We start from the raw sequence: 16,790 nt of genomic DNA on the forward strand, positions 1-16,790 counted from the left end.
GGTCCACGTGACCTGCGCACGCCGGACGCCGCGTGGGCCCCGCCCCCAGGAGTCGGCAGGCGAGGGGGTGAGGACGGCTGGGCGGACGGCTGGGCCGGACCGGGCTGGGGCCGGGCCCCGCGGTCACGACCTCGCCGACCGGGCCCCGTGCCCAGCGGCTCAGGAGGCGTCGCCCTTACGCCGCGGCGCCCCTCGGCCCGCCCGGCCCGCTCCCTTCCAGCTCGGAGCCGCGGGGACTCGGCGCCCAGGTGAGTGCCCCTCAGCAGCCCCGCCCCCACGCCCTCCTTTACCCTTTACCAGCCGCTCTCCGGGCCGCCCCCCCCAGGTCCCTGCCCCCCCTCCCTAGAGGGGCAGCTAGCTCGGACCCCCCCCCCCTGCACCCACGTGACAATGCCCGCGGCAGCTGGGTTCTCCCCTTGCTCTCCTCTGCACCTGCGGAGATTGCCGGAAGTCCTTCTGGCTTGTACCTGATTTGACTTGGGCTTTATCAGCTTGTCACGTGGTTGTTTGTCTCGTGCCTCTGCTTTCACCACTCGGGGAAAGAATGCGTTATCCAGACGTGAAGGACTCCGCTTTGAAGGTGGGGATGTCTGTCCCTTTCCTGGGACGCCGATGCTGGCGCTCCCTCGAGGGTGAGCTTCCCTCCCAGACGCCGGGGTCGTGCTGGCTCGCTGTCTCTTGTGAAACCTTGAAGGCATGTATCCTGTCCTGTTTGATGTGTGTTCTTTGTCCTGACAAGATATAAAAAACTGTGCTGAAAACCATGCTTTGCCAGAGCGCTTTCCTCCTTGGTGGAGACAGCACTCCTGCGCTATAGTCCTGTTTGGCCGGAAAAAAACCCCTCTTTTAGTCTTATGATAAGTTGTTTATTGATTACTTGGCCTCCACACCCAGCAGTCATTGCCATCTTCTGGAGACAGTGTGTTTGCTTGTTCGCCATCACCCTGTATTCTTCTGGTTTTCCTTTTCCCTCCCTGACCAAGTCCTCTGGGTTTTTCCTTGCTGGACCTTTCTCCCCTTCCAGGCTTCCTGACGTGTTCAGGTGCCTGAGGGCTCAGTCCTTGGGCCTCTTCTCTTTCCACAGTCACAGCCTCATCTAATCCCGTGCATGGTGGTCAGAGAAGATTTTAAATCCCATCTGGTCCCACCCTTTCCTCTGAACTCCAACCAGTATGTTCAGCTCTATCCCACTCATACTGGGATTCATAATAGGCATCTTAAAGGTAGCTGTACATAGAACTGTTGGTTTCTCTTCATCCACGAGACAAATACAGTGCACGCCTCCACCAGTGTTCTCAGTCTCAGCAAGTGGTACCACCCTTCATCCCATTTACTCAGGCCTTAGATCATCCTGACTCTTCTCTTTGGCCCTGGTTTCAAAACATAATAAAAATACCAGTGGTTTTCCAGTTGAAGGACGACTGTCATGGATGTATTTGTCAATTAAAAGAAATAATAGTATATCATTTTAACAGGATGGTTACAAACTCTCAGAAAGTTTTGGAGACTATTTTTACAACACTGGCCATAGAAAGAGAAATATATCTTAGTTGCTGAGATTGAGTTTTCTCTATTATATTTGTTATGTACGTGGAAAAAAATCTATGAAAATTATCGTATCAGAGTAACTCACATTGGAACATAGTTTATTTCTTTATAGAATAAAATGCATATTATTAATAAAAAAAATACCAGTGGTTGAAGAAAAAAAATACCATAAAAAAAAATACCAGTGGTTGAATTCAACCACTTTTGCCCTAGTTCAAGCCATAATCATTTTCACCGGCACTTTATGTAGCATCCTACTGGGTTTCCTGCTTCTACTGTGGACTCGGTGAAGGTTATTTATCTGTCATTTCTCAGTCCTCCACCTGCCCTTTTATAATCTGTCCCACAGACACCCAGAGTGTGTGAACTCTTTTCCCGGTTCTCCTGCCAGCTGGCTTCCAGTGAGTTGTGGCAGTTGCTGGGTGTTTCTGTAGTGGAAGAGGAGCTGGGGTGATTCCTTCCTTGGTCAAGGTGGCCGCTCTCTAGGAGATACAGGATGACAGTGACAGCATCTCCAGGTGGCACCGGTGCTGGTGCAGCTCCCCTGGGTTCCTTCCAGCCAGGGGAATTTTCAGCAGCTTCTCATCAGTGGTATCACTCCATGCGTCCCTCTGACCCCTCTTACTCTTCAGATCCCCTCCACCTGTAGTAACTGGAGTGGGTTCTCTTTTCACAGCTGGATCCTGACTGATACTCTTTGCTGCAGCCATTCTCTGCCCAGCTGTCAGTGATCCTTTCACAAGACCCTCGACCCTCTTACTTCCCTGCTCAAAGCTTTCCAGTGACTTCCTGTGACATATAGAACAAAATCCAAAATACTCAACTAGCCGTACGTGTCCTGGCCTGCAGCCTCCTCTCCAGGCTCCGTTTGTATGATTCTCCCACTTAGTGGAGTGCTTCTCTTGCTGTTCACAGAACGAGAAGCACACCTCCACTTTGGGGCTTTTGCACTCTGCTCTTTCCTGCTTAAATGTAACCTCCCTAAAGAAGCCTTCACTGACCGCCATGTCTGAAATACCAGGCTCTGCCACTCTGTCCCTTACCCATTTGTTTGTGTCTGTCTTTCGTGTTCAACGTAGTGTCAGTACCAAGCAAAGAATCTGGCCGGTTGTAGGTACTCTGTAAATATTTATTGAACAAAGGAATGGTACAGTCTCAAGGACTCCAGCCTCCGTGTCTTGCGCTGTCCACGTTTGTGGCTTTCTCAATAGCCACAGTAATTTGAGAGTTATTTAAAGAGATTCTTGGTGAAGGAAGGAAGGTGGCATGACCATCAAACTCGCCTTCGCCTTCTTCCTTGCCTTCTTTTGGCCAAAAACATGAAGTCCACATGGAGATGCCACGGTGATCTTGCTGGTAAAGGGGAGGTTGCTGGTGAGCAGGCCTTTTACTTTACCGGGAAGAGCCGTAGCTTCCAGCACATACCGGTGTCTAAGCCAACTTCATACCCAAGCGTTGCCTGTGCACAGTAGGCCCACGGTCTAAGGTCAGTGCCGGATTCTCCCGCTGTCCCAGAGGAGAGCATTCCCAGGAACGCGTCCCTAAGCCAAAATGGAGTAAAGCCAAGTAGCAATTACAAACGCTGCATGCTGTTTTCACTCTTCACCTGCTTCTCTCCTGAAAGCGAACATCCTCTTTGGATTTCTTTCCATTAGCAAACACAGGTACTAAAGCAGGCCTTCAGTGAAAGCACAGTGGTGTAAAGCAGACTTTCAAAAAACGGGGGAAACCTGTTTCTGGAACCATGTGGTGATGTCTAAATGGGCTCAGAGTTCACTGAGTAACCATTGTAAACCCTGAGCTAAGGAATGTTATGTAAGGGACTAGGTAAACTGACATAGGACTCATGCCACAGTTTTTTAACATGTAAATAATGAACAGAATTCCAACGTGAAAATAGGCAATCGAAGGCATGATATCAGAATATCATCTAAGGCAAGTTAACCTCTGAGCAGCAAAGGGCTGCTGCTTCCGCTGAGGATTAGACAGGAGGATCTTAAGAAGAATCTGTCGCAGTTCTAATGGCAACATCGCCAGGAGTTTGACTCTGCCAACTCTTGAGCATTGTTTTTATTAACTGGAGAAATCAATTGATGGCTTTTTTTTGGCGTATTTTAAAACCACATCCAAATTCTTTTTCTGTGTGTGTAATTTTTTAAATTGAAGTAGAGTTGATTTACAGTGTTGTGTTAATTTTTGTTGTACATCAAAGTGATTAAGTTATACATATATATATATATATATATACACATACACTTTTCTTTTCCCCACACGGCTTGTGGGATCTTAGTTCCCCAACCAGGGATTGAACCTGAGCCCTCAGCAGTGAAAGCACAGAGTCCTAACCGCTGGACCGCCAGGGAATTCTCTGTATACATTCTTTTTTTTTTTAATTCTTTTCCATTAATTGGTTTATCATAGAATACTGAATATAGTTCCCTGTGCTATGCAGTAAGACCTTGTTGTTCATCCATCCTATAGATAATAGTTTGCATCTGCTAATCCCAACATCCCACTCCAGCCCTCCCCCAGCCCCCTCCCCTTTGGCAACCACCATTGTATTCTCTATGTCTGTGAGTCTGTTTCTGTTTCATAGATAAGTTCATTCGTGTCATATTTTAGATTCCACATATAAGTGGTATCATATAATATTGTCTTTCTTTCTGACTTACTTAATATGATAACCTCTAGTTGCATCCATGTTGCTGCAAATGGCATTATTTCATTCTTATGGCTGAGTAGAATTCCACTGTGTATATACATAGCACAGCTTCTTTATCCATTCCTCTGCTGATGGACATTTCCACTGTTTCTGTGTCTCAGCTATTGCGAATAGTGCTGCTGTGAACATAGCCATGCATGTGTCTTTCTGAATTAGAGTTTTGTCTGGGTGTATGCCCAGGAGTGGGATTGCTGGATCATATGGTAGTATATTTTCTGAGGAACCTCCATACCATTTCCGTAGTAGCTGCACCAATTTACATTCCCACCAGCAGTGTAGGAGGGTTCCCTTTTCTCCACACCCTTTCCAGCATTTGTTATTTGTAGACTTTTTAAAGATGGCCATTGTGACCAGTGTGAGGTGATACCTCATTGTAGATTTGATTTGCATTTCTCTTTTTAAAAAATTTTTATTTTATTTATTTATTTGCACCAGGTCTTAGTTGCAGCATGCTCGTGGAATCTAGTTCCCTGACCCGGGATCGAACCCAGGCCCCCTGCATTGGGAGCTCAGAGTCTTAAGCCCTGTACCACCAGGGAAGTCCCACATTTCTCTGTCAATCATCGACGTTGAGCATCTTTTCATGTACCTATTGGCCATTTGTATTTCTTCTTTGGAGAAATGTCTGTTTAGGTCTTCTGCCCATTTTTCGATTGGGTTGTTTGTTTGTTGTTGAGTATTATGAGCTGTTTGTATATTTTGGAAATTAAGCCCTGTCGGTCATTCTGTAGGTAGTCTTTTTGTTTTCTTTTATGGTTTCCTTTGCTGTGCAAAAGCTTGTAAGTTTAGTTCGGTCTCATGTGTTTATTTTTGTTTTTATTTTTATTGCCTTGGGAGACGGACCTAAGAAAACCCATGTCCAGATTCTTCAGCAGAACAAGGTGGTGTGTTTATGAAACCGAAGAGTGGACTGGGGATTCTTTCACCCCCAAGTTGAAACGCTCCCCTTCCAGCTTTTGATTACGATGTGCCCATGGATTTAAGTATCTCTGGGCGAGTGAGATTACCACTTGCAGGTACAGGATTGTGGGGTGAGTGCCTACAAGCTATTTCTTTGGGGAAATATAGTACGCCTGGCCACCATACTTTCCTAGTCCATTACCCCTTTTTTGTCCTTAAAGTTTCTTCATTGTGGGTGGTCCACTCTGTGACCCCTCTCCAGTGCGGATAACCCAAGCCTGACCATTCAGCCCTCCCAGAACTTTGTTTAGACCTATCATGACAGAGACACGCTTTCCCCATGGGCTCACCAGCTATGCAGATGGTAGAATCCTAGAGCCACTTGTAGCTAATTTGTTGGCACCGCAGGGGAAATGACTCGCTGAGAATAAAGCTGAGACAGAGGAAGGCAGAGCTCAGAGACAAGTCCTGATAAGATCGTTTGTGTTCAGTTAAGGCTCGAAGCTAAAAGCACCTGTGTGAAGGACATCGTCATAGTTCCTCTCATAAACCAGTCAATTTCCAAATGTCAGGGACCCAGTGTTTGAATTGAATTTTTTTTGCCACTTGCTACCCAGAGACCTGAACATGATAGAGAGACGTGCCACGTTGCACTTAATTCTGTTATCCAGGTCCTCAGACTAATCCACGATGGGGTAAAAGGAGGTACAAAACGTTAACATTTTAAAAACTATGTATGCAGTCAGTATATTCCTTGCAGTGTGGTATAAGTTATGAGCAAATCAGCCAGTTTTCTAGGAGACCAGATTAGGGCCGGAAGGAAGGAAGGAGTCCTGGGCTGCACTCACACCCTTCGTCCCCTGAGACTCAGAGAATTAAGGTGTTTATTTGCCACTTGCCTTTAGGAAAGCTCTCCCTGCTGACTGCTGAAGAGATCACACGTTTGAACCTTGCATGTAGTCTAGCATATTTTGGGGGTAATAAAACCCTGCATTTTTATTGGATATGATATAAATACAAAACTGCATGGGTTATGAATGTGTGCAATGAACTATGGCGAAGGCAACCCGCCTGCGTATCTACCCCCGGGAGGCTACCAGCACCCCCTTATACCCCTATATCTAGTCGCGGCTAGAGAATTTCCACGTGGCAGCAGATACATGCATAACTTCAGTAGCCAGATAACTTTCCGTCGTGCTTGTACCAATTCACAGTCCCCATGTGTGTGTGTGGTGGTGCGTGTGTAGAGTGTTGTGTGTGTATGTGTGTGTGTGGCTGCGTTTGTCGAGTGTGTGTGTGTGTGTGTGTGTGTGGTGTGTGTGTATGTGAGAGTCTACTAGCTCCACAGCCTCTCCAGCACTTGATGATGTCAGTTTAAAAAAATTAACCATTCTGGTAGCTGTGTAGTGGTTTCTCAGTGTGATTTTTTTGTTTTGTTTTGTTTTGTTTTTTTGTTTTCCGGTACGCGGGCCTCTCGCTCCGGACGCGCAGGCTCAGCGGCCATGGCTCACGGGCCCAGCCGCTCCGCGGCACGTGGGATCCTCCCGGACCGGGGCACGAACCCGCGTCCCCTGCATCGGCAGGCAGACTCCCAACCACTGCGCCACCAGGGAAGCCCTCTCAGTGTGATTTTAACTTGCATTTCCCTGATGACTAATGATGCTGGGCACCTTTTCATATGTTTATGACTATTTGCATATATTTCCATGGCAAGAAAAAACAGATTTTACAAAAGATGTTAAGGCAGTAAACCTGAATTGGAGCCTCAGCCTGCCTTGGATACCTGCCCTAACCTACCATGCTCTTCCTCAGCAAATACTTGCCCGCTAGAGCTGTTTGTGTCCACGGATCAGTATTAGAAAAGAACAAACCCAGTGCCCACGCATAGACACTACACACATGTGTACACACATACACCTCTAAGGAAGAGGAGATAAAACCTTATATGAAATAATGGACATCCAGATGGATAATTCTCACAGTTTCTTGAGAGACCGAAGCATAATCTTTGAAGGAAAAGAAAAAACCCAAAGAAATGCGTTAAAAGATTAAAGAATAGATGAGAAAACAATAAGGAGAGGACAAACAAGTAATTAAAACTTAGGAAAGAAATGGAAGAGAAAAAGAACACTTGAACAGAAATGAAGACCACTTTAGAAACAACCAAAGGTAGAATAAAGCAGAGATACAAAAGGGGAAGTTTGACAAAATCACGTAAAATGAACTGGAGACAAATATCACGTGATTCCACTTATGCCGGGTACCCAGCCACATGCATAGAGACAGAAACAGAATGGTGGTTACTAACGTCTGGAGGGCAGTGGGCTCATGGGTGCACAGTTTCCATTTGGAATGATGATAAATTTCTGTCCGTGGATAGTGGTGAATGCGTGTAATGCCACTGAATTATATATTTTAAAATGCTTAAAAGGGTAAGTTTATGTTATGTACATTTTACCACATTAAAAAAAATGAAATGGGAGAGAAAAATATGTAAAAGTGATTCACAAAAGATGAAAGATTGTCCAGCATGATGAAGGCCATACGTGAAGAACTCATGGCTAACAGAACACTCGGTGCTGAGACAGAAAGTTTCCCCCGGACCAAGAATAAGACAAGGATGTCTGCGTTTGCTCTTTCTATCCCATATGGTATTGGAAGCTGGAGACAGAGTAGTTAGGCAAGAAAGAGAATTAAAAAGGGTCCAAATCGGAAAGGAAGAAATAAAATTTTCTTTATTATTATCTCGGTCCAAGACCTGGAGGCCATCTGTGTTTTCATAAAATAGGTGCTTTCCTGGCGGTCTCAGCTTCTGTGTTCAAATATCTTATGAACATTTGAGAAATGCTAGCGTCTGCTCAGGCATGCTTTTGTCATTTTCCTTGTAAAGGTATCCCTCGGCACTGTGTGCTTTTGTTGCTGTTGGATGCCTTCTCTTTCGTTGCGTCGTCTAAAAGTTGGTTGTATGTAGAGAGCTGTTAATGATTGTGAATTTTCTGTCTTGTTACAATTCTGAATGCCTCTTGCTGTTCGCAGTAGTTTTCAGATGATTCTCTTGGATTTTCCAAGGATACAATCATATCGTCTACAAATAATGTGATAATTTTATAGTCTCCATTCCAGATGTTATTCCACTGATTTCTTTTTCCTGCCTAAACACCTGTAGTAGAACAATAAATTGTCATGGTATTAGTGGAAATGCTTGTCTTGTTTAGGACCTCAGAAATAGTGCTTCTGTTGTTTCTCTACCAAATAGCATGTTGGATTTGGGGCTGACATACACACTGTTGACGCCAATAATCAATAATCTGTATTAAGGAACAGAAGAGAGTTTTATTTGAGGCAAGATGAGCACTATAGACTGGGAGACACAGATTCAAGAAGCTGTTCTTGTTTTCTGCCAGACTGCAGAACGGGGCAGGCTTATAAAGGCAAAAACCACAAAGCTGCCTAAGCTGTTTGTCAAGAGTTAGTATTGGAGCTGGCGAGAAGTAAGGGTGCTTGTTAAGCAAGGATTGGCTGGGGTTGAAATGGTTGCATAGTTACAAGGGGAGACCTTGATATCATAAGGTTGCAGCTGCTGGCAGAGATTCTTTTGAGAAAGGCTGTTGGTGTCCTTGAGTCTGATACAGTGCAGAAAATTCAAGTTCTCGATGATGCAGGAACGTGTCTGAAACCACATCCACAAAGGCCACCCAGCTCCATGCCTGAACCACAGTTACTCCGTCTCGATTTTTAAATGGTCTTAAATATGTCATCAAAGCATACACAAAGACACACATAAATAAGTTCATGTGTGCATCTTTTTTAAAACAATGTTCAGGAGGTATCCATGGAGTCTGCTTTATTGAATGTTTCCAACAAGGACGGTTGAGGATTTTGTCAAATGGCCTTTTAGTGCCTACAGAGATGATTCTATCATTGTTCTCCTTAGACCGATTATGATGATAAGTGATACCACTTGGTTTCCTCATATGGAACAGTCCTGATTGCTGTGTGCTACTCTTCCAGCGAGCTGCTGGACTCTGCTAATATTTTATTCAAGAATTTTGCAATGATAGTTATGAGGAAGATTGGTCTGTAGCTTTATCTTTTATGTAATCTTTCTAAGGGTTGATATTAGTAGCATTAATGTTACATTCATAACATAAAGAGAATTGAAATTATTTCCCGTTTGGATGCCCTGAATGATCTGTATTATGGAGGTTTGGCTAAATTCTATGAAACGTTCATGCTGGGTGTTTTGGAGGACTCTGTTACAGCTTTTACAACTCCTTCTCTGAAATCAGTTTGTTTAGACTTTATATCTTTTGCGGGGGGGGTCAGCTTTGGCAAATTATACATGTTTTCAGAAATCTATCCATTTTACCAAGATTCTAACTGTATAGAATTGTGCAAAACAATCTGTCATGTGCTTTCGGGGTAAGTTGTGTGTTCTGCATCCATATGCACATCTGCAATTTCTATGGATCTCCTTAGCAACGATGAGCTGTGTTTCCTGCAGAATATAGTCTGATTCGAGGACTGACCCAACGCTGCAGTATGTATTCAAGTAGATCCTTCTGTTCTGTGCCAACCAGTACATTTTTACCGTGTAAACAAGTTTGAATCTGTCCCCGTTGCTCTGTGAAATTTTAATCCCGCAGCTGTCGTGAGAGCCTTCTGTGTCCACACAAACAGAGGTGCTTAGTTTCTTATCCTGACTCTTTGGAAACGTTGTCATGTGATGGCTTAATGAGTAACTGTCCTCAGCGTCATGTCTCTTGCTGACCGGTTCAGGCTGGGAGCCTGTGGGGTATTCGATCAGCGTCAAGCAGGATTTCGCCCTTCTCTGCTTGGGACACACAACTGCCAAGTATTTATTCGGTCTCATCCCTCCAAGCACCGTCGTCGACACCAGGGAAACACCGTTTAACCAAAGAGCCAGAGCCTCTGCCTGATGAGCTGCTGGGGTTTCACAATTCAGCTTTGCTTTAAAAAAGCAAAAAACCTAAAAACCTCTCCTCTACTAGACACTGAGCTCTTTAGAATAAGAACACGGCAGATCTCGCTTTTTGTCCATAAAAGTGCTTCTCGCTATTGGACTTACTTAGCAGGTGCTCAGATTTGTTAAATAACACTTTTAAACTATTAATTATACATTAACAACATGGAAATCTTGTGAAAATACATAAAAAATATAATGATGAAAATTAAAATTACCTCTAGTTCACTCCTCAAATATAAACCCTGACGTATTTCAATGTATTTTATTCCCGCCTTTTAAAATTATTTTTCTCCCAGTATTTTCTGTTATTCACAGAAGTGGGGTTATACTGAATATGTAATTTCCCCCGGTCCCATGTTAAAGACATGGCTTTTAGTAATTGTCTAGCATTTCCTTGTATCGTTTATTTAATGCTTCTCTAATAGTGGACATTTAAATTGCCCCCCTTTTATCTTTTAATTGAAGTATTGCTGATTTACAATGCTGTGTTAATTTCTGCTGTAGAGCAAAGTGACTAAGTTATATACATAAATATACATTCTTTTTTATGTTCTTTTCCATGATGGTTTATTCTAGGATATTGAATATAGTTCCCTGTGCTATACAGTAGGACCTTGCTGTTTATCCATTCTGTGTGTAATACTTTGCATCTACTAACCCCAAACTCCCAATCCATCCCTCCCCCACCCGCCCCCCCACCTTGGCAACCACAAGTCTGTTCTCTGTGTCTATGAGTCTGTTTCTATTTTGTAGATGAGTTCATTTGTGTCATATTTTAGATTCCACATATAAGTGATGTCATATAGTATTTGTCTTTCTCTTTCTGAATAACTTCACTTAGTATGATAATCTCTAGGTCCATCCATGTAGCTGCAAATGGCATTATTTCATTCTTTCTTATGGCTGAGTAGTATTCCATTGTGTATATGTACCACATGTTTATCCGTTCCTCTGTTGATGGACATTTAGGTGGTTTCCATGTCTTGGCTGTTGTGAATAGTGCTGCTATGAACATTGGGGTGCATGTATCTTTTTGAATTATAGTTTTGTCTGGGTATATGCCCAGGAGTGGGATTGCTGGATCATGTAGCAACTCTGTTTTTAGTTTTTTGAGGAATCTCCTTACTGTTTTCCATAGTAGCTGCACCAACTGACATTCCCACAAACAGCGTAGGAGGGTTCCCTTTTCTCCACACCCTCGCCAGCATTTATTTGTAGATGTTTTAATGATGGCCGTTCTGACCAGTGTGAGGTGGTACCTCATTGTAGTTTTGATTAGCAATTCTCTAATAAGTAGCGATGCTGTAAGTTGCTCCTCTTTTAAATAACATTGTGACGAGCATCCCGGGTATATGAACCGTTAACGACATTCCTGAGTCTCTCCTTAGGATGGGTTCCTAGGAATGGAATCAGTCCATCAAAGGGTATAAACTGTCCATCCATCTGCTTCTCAACTCGAGAGGTTATTCCAGTGAAATGGCCGGGAGTCCACGGGAGGCCCAGCCTCAGTGACCTCTTGCCAACGTGGGGCCCCAGACATGTGAACAGGTTAGCAGACTAATTCCCAGTTTGTACTGGGTTCCAACTCAAGCCTAGACAGCTGGCTTTGTAGTGCAGTTATTCATATGTGAATGGGTATTTTATATCCACTTTGTTACGCAATGATATTTAAGTGATTTAAATAGTTTCTTCTCATAAGGAGATAGGCATTGTTTATATTGTTTCTCAGTCATCTCTTGTACACAGCAATTGGAGAGATGGTTCTCAAAGTGGGCTTCTAGAAACATCAGTCTCACAGGTACATGCACACACCCATCTAAAGCCTTCCAGAGGGTTCCCACTAGAGTTGGAATCAAACCTGGTCAGTGGTAAGCTTGAGTCTGATCCTGGTCCATAATTATCTAAAATTGTAGTGGAAGCTGCAGGTGGCGCTATGGATACAGTAGCTACGGGAGAATGTTAATGATGCCAGGAGGGGGACTGCAGAAAATCTGAACGGGATACTTGTTTCCCACCCACAGGTCTCTGGTCCGGATTGACGGCCTGTGTCTTCTTTCAAACCCTCTTCACCTTGGTGTACATCTGGAGGATAAACTGGAACAGAGCGGCAGAGCAGGTAACAGAGGGCGGGTCCTCTTAGAGATGGGGCCCTGTTGATCCCAGGGCAGGTAAGGAATCTTTCATGGTGAAAATGGTAAGAAATCCATTGGCAGCATGACGCACTTTGTTTAGTGAAATGCATCCAACGTGAGAGTTGGGGGCAAAAGGAAATCCTGTGTCAGCACGTTTTCCTCTTAATGTGGAGTTAATTTAGTGTCTACCAAGCAGGGCTCAGCCAGAAAGAAAGAGAATTAGCTAAGAAACTATTTTGCTGTTTTGGTGTTGTAGTCTTAGAAAAGCAGTAGTGTTTCCTGATCTGTTGTCTAGTTTTAGGCGTCTTCAAAAGGATCTTTTGGTCCATGGTTTCCTAAGAAATGCAAATTGCCAAGTGCCTGTGATCAGGGAAGTTCTTGGGGCAGAACCTGTCCTGCGGGTTGAGGACCGGATCCTGACCCTCTGGGCGTCTCTGTGTTGAAGTGTGAGCCCCACTGACTGTGTCCGGGTTTGAGAGGAGATGGGTGGGAGGTCGGCGAGGGGAGGTGTCCTGGACAAAGCCGCGAGGAGGGGCTGAGGCGTGCTAACCGCCACAGTCTTCGTCTTGACCACCCTGGAGGATTCGCAGCCCTTCCGCCTTTCCTTATGCTGACGTATCGTGTCCTTCCTCCCTTCAGTGTGATCGCTGGAGGGAATGAAGTGTACAGGACGTTAAGTTGGACCCTAAACTACCCCTTAGGTGATTGTACCATTTATCTTTAGACTTTGTTCCTTTTATCGGGATTTAGGAGCAGTAAAGGGCACAGTGCGAAAAACATGTTAAGTTTGCAACTATGGCAACAACTAATTTTCCATTATGGAATAGCATTAGCTGTTGCTGTACTTTTAACATAAATTTTAAGAAGAGTTTTCAAATACCATAACTAAAACAGAAGAATTGTCACCAGGCTACAAACTGGAAATGATAATTTTATACCGTTAATGAAGCGTGTTAACTAACCTTGTCATGGTTTTCTGTCAGTTGTGTGTGGATAGATATTAGTGATGTTTTCTAAGTTATTTGGAAGATCTGCAGTATCTTATTGGAGATCAAAAAAGGAGCTACACTTTTATGTAAACATTTCTCCCGGATGTTAACTCCGTCATGGGTTTTCAGTGTATGAATCTGATTATCCCTTTTGTTGGTTTCTTACTCTTTCTCATATGGAATATTTCTTTTTCCGTGGAAGCAGGTCACTTTGCTATAAAATATTAATTGCTGATGTAGTTTTGTTTGTATTTCCCTTTCAATGGATTTTTTTTTTTTTAAGAAGATGTTGGGGTAGGAGTTTAGTAATTAATTAATTTATTTTTGCTGTGTTGGGTCTTCGTTTCTGTGCGAGGGCTTTCTCTAGTTGTGGCAAGCGGGGGCCACTCTTCATCGCGGTGCGCGGGCCTCTCACTGTCGCGGCCTCTCTTGTTGCGGAGCAGAAGCTCCAGACGCGCAGGCTCAGTAGTTGTGGCTCACGGGCCTAGTTGTGCCCCGGCATGTGGGATCTTCCCAGACCAGGGCTCGAACCCGTGTCTCCCTGCATTAGCCGGCAGATTCTCAACCACTGCGCCACCAGGGAAGCCCCCTTGACAGGATTTAATCCTGTCAATGAGTTTATAGTAAGGGCCTTTTCAAGCTCTACCACTGGTAATGTCGTATCAGCTTTTTCTTTTTCTCAATTTTTATTGTGGTAAAATCCAACATAAAATGGACTGTCTTGACCATTTTTAGTGCACAGTTCAGTGTACTAAATACGTTCATAATGTTGTGCCATCATCCCACCATCCACCCCCATAATGTTTTCATGTTATAAATCTGAAACTCTGTGCCCACCAAACGATAGCTGTCCATTTCCCCTCCTCCCAGGCCCTGGAGATCACAATTCCACTTTCTCTCCCTTTGAGTTTTACTGCTCCAAGTACCTCATGTAAGTGGAGTCATGTAGTATTTGTGTTTTGGGGACATTATTTTACTTAGCATAATATCCTCAAGGTTCATCCATGTTGTAGCATATGCCAGAACTTCTTTCCTTTTTAAGGCTGAATAATATTCCACCATATGTATGTACCACATCTTGCTTATCTGTTCATCTGTTGATAGAAACTTGGGTTGCTTTCACATTTTAGCTGTTGTGAATAATGCTGCTGTGAACATGAGTGTACTACAGAGATCTGAGTCTGTGCTTCCAGTTCTTTTCACCACACGCCCAGAAGTGGAATTGGTGGGTCATCTGGTAATCTATTTTTAAATTTTTGCGGAACCGCTGTACTGTTTCCCATAGTGGGTGCACCATTTTACATTCCAACCAACATTGCACAGGAGACCAATTTTCCACATCCTCGCCAGCACTTGTTATTTTCTGGGTTTTGTCCTGTTTTGTTTAATAATAGCCATGCTAATTAATGGGCGTGAGGTAGTATCTCAGTGTAGTTTTGATCTGCATTTCCTTAATGATCTGTTATGTTTAGCATATTTTCATGTACTTCTTGGCCATTTAAATGTATTCCTTGGAGACATATCAAGTTTTTTTTTAATTATTTAATTTATTTGTTTTTATTTTTGGCTGTGTTGGGTCTTCATTGCTGTGCGCGGGCTTTCTCTAGTTGTGGTGCACGGGGGCTACTCTTTGTTGCAGTGCACGGACTTCTCATTGTCGTGGCTTCTCTTGTTGCAGAGCACAGGCTCTAAGCGCATGGGCTTCAGTAATTGTGGCATGCGGGCTCAGTAGTTGTGGCTCGCGGGCTCTAGAGCGCAGGCTCAGTAGTTGTGGTGCATGGGCTTAGTTGCTCTGCGGCTTGTGGGATCTTCCCAGGCCAGGGCTTGAACCCATGTCCCCTGCATTGGCAGGAGGATTCTTAACCACTGTGCCACCATGGAAGCCCTCTATTCAAGTTTTTTTGCACATTTTTTAATCAGGTTGGTTTTGTTGTTGAGTTTTTGGAGTTCTTTATATATTCTGGACATTAGTACCTTATGAGATAAATGATTTATAAATATTTTCTCCCATTCTGTGGGTTGCCTTTTTACTCTTTGATATTATCTTTTAATTGTTTTAATATATATATATTTATTTAATTAATTTATTTTTGGCTGCGTTGGGTCTTCGTTGCTGCACACAGGCTTTCTCTAGTTGTGGCGAGCGGGAGCTACTCTTCATTGCAGCGTGCAGGCTTCTCATTGTGGTGGCTTCTCTCTTGTTGTGGAGCACAGGCTCTAGGCACGTGGGCTTCAGTGGTTGTGGCACACGGGCTCAGTAGTTGTGGCGCACAGGCTTAGTTGCTCGGCGGCATGTGGGATCTTCCCTGACCAGGATCTGAACCTGTGTCCCCTGCACTGGCAGGCGGATTCTTAACCACTGTGCCACCAGGGAAGCCCTGATATTGTCTTTTGATTAACAAGTTTTTAATTTTCATGGTCTAATTTGTCGGTTCTTCTTTTATTGCGTGTACCCTTGGTGTCATATCCAAGCAATCATTCCCAAATCCAGTGCTGTGGCGATTTTGCCTTATGTTTTCTTCTGAGAGTTTTATAGTTTTAGGTCTTACATTTAAGCTTAATCCACTTGAGTTAGTTTTATTGTTCTTGTTTTTGTTTTTAACATTTATTTATTTATTTGGTTGCACCGGGTCTTAGTTGCGGCAGGCGGGCTCCTTAGTTGCAGCTCACAGGCTCCTTAGTTGCAGCAGGTGGGCTTCTTAGTTGCAGCTCCAGGGCTCCTTAGTTGTGGCATGCAAACTCTTAGTTGCAGCATGCATGTGGGATCTAGTTTCCTGACCAGGGATCGAACCCAGTCCCCCAGCATTGGGAGTGCAGAGTCTTAGCCACTGCGCCACCAGGGGAGTCCCTGAGTTAATTTTTATATGTGGTGTTGGGTAAGGATCCGACTTCATTCTTTTGCATGTGGATATCCAGTTTTCCCAGAAACATTTGTTAAAAAGACTGTCCTGGGCTTCCCTGGTGGCGCAGTGGTTGAGAGTCCGCCTGCTGATGCGGGGGACGCGGGTTCATGCCCCGGTCCGGGAGGATCCTGTGTGCCGCAGAGCGGCTGGGCCCGTGAGCCATGGCCGCTGAGCCTGAGTGTCCGGAGCCTGTGCTCCGCAACGGGAGAGGCCACAGCAGTGAGAGGCCTGCGTACCGCAAAAAAAAAAGACTGTCCTTTCCCCACTGAATGATCTTAGCATCCTTATCAAAAATCATTTGAGATTCCATGTGAATTGTAAGATGGATTTTTCTATTTCTGCAAATAATGTCATTAAGATTTTTATAGGGATTGGCTTTGAATCTGTGGACTGTTTTAGGTAGTATTGCCATCTTAACAATGAAAAGGCATCCAGTCCTTGAACATGAGGTGTAATTCCATTTACTTATGTCTTCTTTAATTTCTTTCTGCAGTATTTTGAAATTTCCATTGTACTAGTTTTTTACCTCCTTGGTTAAGTTAAGTTTTAAGTTATTTTATTCCTTTTGATGCTATTGTAATGGGATTGTTTCATAGTTTCCTTTTCAGA

General features: G+C 44.0%; 1 pseudogene; it reads left to right on the forward strand.

Annotated features, from left to right (window-relative positions):
• Positions 1-75: 75 nt before the first annotated feature.
• Positions 76-16,790, forward strand: part of LOC115855777 (receptor-binding cancer antigen expressed on SiSo cells pseudogene) — a 111,211-nt pseudogene continuing 94,496 nt past the window's right edge.

This window comes from Globicephala melas, chromosome 20, assembly GCF_963455315.2.
Source record: "Globicephala melas chromosome 20, mGloMel1.2, whole genome shotgun sequence".
Lineage (NCBI taxonomy): Eukaryota > Metazoa > Chordata > Mammalia > Artiodactyla > Delphinidae > Globicephala > Globicephala melas.